This window comes from Chionomys nivalis, chromosome Y, assembly GCF_950005125.1.
Source record: "Chionomys nivalis chromosome Y, mChiNiv1.1, whole genome shotgun sequence".
Taxonomy (NCBI): domain Eukaryota; kingdom Metazoa; phylum Chordata; class Mammalia; order Rodentia; family Cricetidae; genus Chionomys; species Chionomys nivalis.
In genome coordinates this window covers 3,079,776-3,085,962 of record NC_080113.1, presented here as the reverse complement: position 1 = coordinate 3,085,962, position 6,187 = coordinate 3,079,776, and positions in this window count along the sequence as shown.

The window sequence follows — 6,187 nt, the reverse complement described above, 5'->3', positions numbered from 1 at the left end:
CCCTTCCTATTTGGGTCACTTGTACATTACTGTGCCCCTCTCTATTGCTACCCATACAATGGTTCCATTGACTTTCCTGTTTTTTATAGTTGTGACAGACTATGTACTTAGCTGAACATTTGGAGCTAAGAGCTTCCAGTGAGAGGAAACATGTAATATTTATCTTTGTGGGTCTGGGTTGCTTCAATTTCATTTACCTGGAAAATGTATGACTTTGTTCTTCTTTACAACTAAATAATACTCTATAGTATGGATGTACCAAATTTTCATTAGCTATTCCTTAATTTAGGATATTATATAATATTCATTTCCTAGCTGTTGTGAATAAAACATCAATGAGCATAACTGAATAATTATCTGTGGAGTAAGACATTAAGTCCTTTGGGTATATACCAAGGACTGTTAAACTGCATCATATGGTAGATTTATTTTTAGTGCTTGAGAATTTTTTACAATGATTTCCATAATGGCTGGACCATTTTGCTATCCTACTGGTAGTGAGAGAGGGCCCTTTTACTATTTGCCCTTTATCATTTTTATCAATTGTTTGTTTGATCATTGCCTGGGCAAAATCTCAAAGTTGTTTTGATTCCTGTTTATCTAATTACTAAGGACACTACACATTTTAAAGATATTTCAAGTCTTTATTGTGTGTGTGAGGGTGTGAAGAGGGGGGGAGGTGTAGTTGGAACTCCCAATTCAGAGGTCGTGTGCCCTTCCTTCAAACAGGTCATTTGTTTCTTTGACTTTTTTGAGTTGTGTCTATTCCAGTAAATAATCCTTTGTCCAGTTTATTGAGGAAAATGATTCTCTCTCGTTTTGTAACTTTCTTTTGACCATGTCATCAATAGTTTCTCCAGCTGTGCAGAGGTTTGTAGCTTTTTGTTAGTGTGTTTATTTTGCTTCTTTTTAATCCTTGTTTTTTGAGAAGGTTTCTCTGTAGCTTTAGTGCCTGTCCTGTAACTAGCTCTTGTGGACCAGGCTGGCCTTGAACGCAGAGATTTGCCTTCCTCTGCCTGGGTTAAAGTGCTGGGATTAAAGGTGTTTGCCACCATTGCCTGGTTGTGTTTTGTTGACTCTATGGTAATTTGTAAGCCTATCCCATAATAGTTGAGCCATTTCTCTAGTCCTGGCCCTAAAGTAATTTTACTATTTGTGCAGTGTTTCTCTAATATTTTTACTTCTTTTTTTTGAAATAGGTTTTTTTGTTTTTGTTTTCTGTAGCTTTGGAGCCTGTCCTGGAACTAGCTCTTGTAGACAGACTGGCCTCGAACTCACAGAGATCCACCTGCACAGATTTCAACTGCTAGTATGACAGGTATATAGTACCATTCCTTTCCATAATTTCTAATAGAGTTAGTGGGATATTTTTAAACTGAAAGTGGGAAGTCCCCTAGATAACATTAGTTATCTGAAATTCATATTTCTTTAAGTATGCTAGGTACAATGAAAGGATGAATTTGGATCTGTTGTTTTATAAGTGACATCTTTTTGTTTGCTTTTTTGTTTTTCAAGATAGGGTTTCCCTGTGCAACTTTGGTGCCTGTTCTGGAACTTTGCTCTGTTGATCAGGCTTGCCTCATATTCACAGAGACCCGCCTGCTTCTGCCTCCCAAGTATTGGGATTAAAGGCATGCTTTACCGTGACCCAGTTTATGAGTAACATCTTAAGAAGACAAAATAAAGGAAAAACAGTCATTGGGATTTTTTTATTTACAAAATAGATTTTAAAAATTCATACAATTTTTAAATGTGTATATATTGTTTTGTGCCTTAGAACAAAATCATTTTATATGTTCTTCCAAGCCTCCAAATATGCATACTGGATACAAAACTTTCAAGAACAGTACATGCCCTTAACAACTGGGCTATTTTTTTCCTTTTTTTTTATTGATTTTTTTTATTGAGCTCAACATTTCTCTCTGCTCCTTTAACCCATGCTCCCAATTTACTCAGGAAATCTTGTCTTTTTCTACTTCCCATGTAGATTAGATCTATGTATGTCTCTCTTAGTGTCATCATTTTTGTCTAAATTCTCTGAGATTGTGATTTTTGGGATGGCTTTCTTTGTTTTATGTTTAAAAATCACCTATGAGTGAGTACATGTGATAATTATCTTTCTGTGTCTGGGTTACCTCACTTAAATAATGTTTTCTAGCTCCATCCATTTGTCTGCAAAATTCAATATATTATTTTTTTCTCCTGAGTAGTACTCCATTGTGTAAATGTACCACATTGTCCTTATCCATTCTTCAGTCGAGAGGCATTTAGGTTGTTTTCAGGTTCTGGCTATGACAAACAAAGCTGCTATGAACATAGTTGAGCACACATGTCCTTGTTGCACGATTGAGCATCCATTGGATATATACCCAAAAGTGGTATTACTGGGTCTTGAGAAAGGTTGTTTCCTAATTTTCTGAGAAATCACCACACTGACATCCAAAGTGGTTGTGCCAGCTTGCACTCCCACCAGCAGTGCAGAAGTGTTCCCTTTCTCCCACAACCTCTCCAGCATAAGTTGTCATCAGTGTTTTTGATCTTGGCCATTCTTACAGGTGTAAGATGGAATCTCAGAGTTGTTTTGATCTGCATTTCTCTGATGACTAAGGATGTTGAACATTTCCTTAAGTGTCTTTCAGCCATTTAGTATTCCTTTGTTGAGAATTATCTGTTTAGGTCTGTACTCCATTTTTTATTGGATTATGTGATTTTTCTGGTGTCCAATTTCTTGAGCTCTTTGTATATTTTGGAGATCAAACCTCTGTCTGATGTAGGGTTAGTGAAGATCTTTTCCCATTCTTTAGGCTGCCATTTTGTCTTGTTGAATGTGTCCTTTGTTACAGAAATTTCCCAGTTCCAGGAGGTCCCATTTATTAATTTCTCTCAGTGTCTGTGCTGCTGGGGTTATATTTAGGAAGTGGTTCCCTGTGCCAATTCATTCAAGTGTATTTCCCATTTTTTCTTCTATGAGGTTCAGTGTGGCTGCCTTTATGTTGAGGTCTTTGATCCATTTAGACTTTGTGCATGGTGATAGATATGGGTCTATTTTCATTCTTCTACGTGTTGATATCCAGTTATGCCAGCACCACTTGTTAAATATGCTGTCTGAGCCATTTCCTTAGCTGCCAGAAAATATTAGCATTATTATCCTGATCCTTTTATATGAAGGCATGAAACATAACTTCCTGGGAAGTAAATAAGATCAACACTTGAAAACTAATTTATTATATAAATTACAGTTGATTTTGTTCTCTGGCTATTTTCTTGAGGACTGTTTAGCTCACATGTGTTGATGTCATGTTAAGAAGTGAACATGAGGCTTTCTCTAGGAGCAGTTGAATCCAAGAGCAAGCCTAAATTTGAATTTTCTACTTCTCTGTGTGTTTGTTTTCCGTTTAAAATTTGTGGTTTGGAACCCTTTTGTAGTCAGTTGTATATGTTTCTGTCTCTAACCAGGGTCTTTGCTCTATTTATTAAACAGCAAAGAAGACATGGTGTGGGATAAAAATACAGGTTTTTTTAATGTATAAAAATCTTTGACTCTTACAAGAGAAGTTACTGCTTGAAAATAACACTAAAAACTTGAAACAAATGTTATCAACTCATATCCATGCTGTTTCCAAGATTTATGGGAGATTTGTTTTGCTTTAAGGTTTCTTACAAACTATTCTCTGTGTCTCAACAAATGATATGCACAGCACATGCACTGTTATGGGTAGTGGGCATTATGGGAGAGCCCAATAATTTAAGATTAATTGGATGCAAAATCTAAGGCATAGTAATGTTGGTTACATTGTTTTCTTAAAAGCAGGTTAAATGTATACAATAAGTTATATGTTTGTTTTTAAAGTTTATTTTATTATTTAATTACCTATCCATATTTTGTAAGTATTTGCACAAGTTTGCAAGTGCTCAAGGAGAGTACATGAGGGTTCAAGATGCCCTATGATCTGGAATTACTGATAACTGTGAACCACCACTCCTGACATGGCTGCTGGGAACCAACCTGGAATCTTTTAAAATCTAATGATGCTCTTAACCACTAAAACATCACTCTGCCCCAACTGCATAGTTTTAAATTACCTCAAGGTTTATTTTTTGTGTCAGTGTCTGGCAAAAGTTCAGAAGATAAAAAGTATTATTAGAAAAAGCTTCAATATTTTGAACATCTGAAAATTTAGACATAAGTAAGTGTTATTAAGCATACTGGCCAAGGTAACAATGCTATGGAAACTGACAGGATAGTAAAAATTTATTAGTAGCTTTTGATGTTTATGTAGAGGAGAAAGAATACATGTTTGGGATGGAAAATCAATGACATATGATAAGGCGATACTTTTTATTAGAAAATAAAGAACCTTGTATAGAATTTTGAATTTAGAAAAACATTACATTTTTACTTACTTTAAAGATTTATTTTCTTTTCAATTATCTTTTAAAGAGAAGTATTTATACATAGGTACATGTGCATGCAGAATCAAGGAGATGATATCCTTAAGAGCTGGGATTATAGGCAGTTAAACCAGGAACTGAATTCAGGTGTATTGCTAAAGCAATACACACACTAACTACTGAGTCATTTATCCAGCCCTCTTATTATTTTTGACATTTAGGTATTTGTCTTAGTGTGCTCACACAAATGAACATGTTCTATGTAGGTGTGTACATGCCATTAAATATGCACATGTAAAGGTGAAATGGTAACAATAGGAATCAGTTGTCTCCTTTATCATGTAGGTCTTGGTGATCAAAGTTAAGTCTTCATACTTGGCAATGGCCTACTTTATCCCCTGAGCAATTTTGGTACCACCAACCCTCCTTTTGTTTTTTGGGCAACCTCTTGAACCATTTTTTTTCTAAAAAATAAGAAGTCAACTGTAGGAGGAGGGCCAGCTTGCTTATCCCGGCCACCCGGCTAGCTTAGACCTGAAATAACCACACAGAAACTGTATTGATTAAATCACTGCTTGGCCCATTAGCTCTAACTTCTCATTGGCTAACTCTTACAGCTTAGTTTAACCTATTTTTGTTAATCTGTGTATTGCTACATGGCAGTGGCTTACCAACTAAGTTTTGGCAGCATGTTTCACTCTGCTGGTGAATAAATGGCACCTCCCTTACTCTGCTTTCTTCCTCCCAAAATTCAATTCCATCTTCCCCACCTATCTAAGTTCTGCCCTATCAATAGGGCAGGGCTGCACATGGACAGAAGACCTCCCATACCAGTCAACAAATCTCAGAATACTACAAGCTGCAGATTCTGAGACTGAATTAAGTTATCTGTAATCCATTAAACATTTTGAATGGAGAACTGCCAATATTTGAAATTTGTTTTAGAGAATTCACTTGTTTTTACATGAACTTGTATGTATATTGTATGTGGAATGTGTGCATTTACATGCATATTACACGTGGGATTTGTTTTAATAAGATACAGGCTAAGAAATAGTTATCATGAAGACTATTATAATTTCAGATATCCCAAAATAAAAAGTACAGAGTATACTAGATAGGATCTTATGAGAAGTCACCAGAGATGGTCATGGAGTGCCTGAAAGAGAGAATACCCAAGTCTTTTAAGGTTTTGGGGGACAGAACAAGTGAGAAATTATATGTGAATAAGATTCAAATTGCATAGTTCAATATTTTTTTCAGGCCTTGTGATTAGTAGTAGTCCTTAGAGGTACAGAGAATATGACCTGAGGTAAAGAGCATTTTACTTGTAACAAAGTCATGCTAACAGTGTTTGGTATTCTAAAAATTATTTCTAGTTTATTGATCAAGTTCTCATAATTCAGAGGATTGGTAGATCAAACAAAAAGATTATGTTACTTTGGGTTTTAAACAGAAACATGGGTTTGGGTTATGATGCAACTTGGTTAGGTGTTTGACTAGCATCTGTGAAGCTCTGAGGATGATGCTCTCTGCCTGAAATTCCAGCACCAAAGAATTAGAGACCAGAGTATCAGAATCAGGGTTATTGGTCACTACCTAGGTAATAGGAGAACAGCCTGATATTCATAAAACACTCTCTCAGGAAAAAAATCTAAGGCAATGTACTGTTAAAAGTATTGTGAAATGAGATGGCTCATCCCTTAAAGGCCCTTGTCACCAGCCCTGGAAACCTGAATTCAGTACTTGGCACTCATATGATAGAAGGTGAGAACCACCCTTCTCAAGTTGTTCT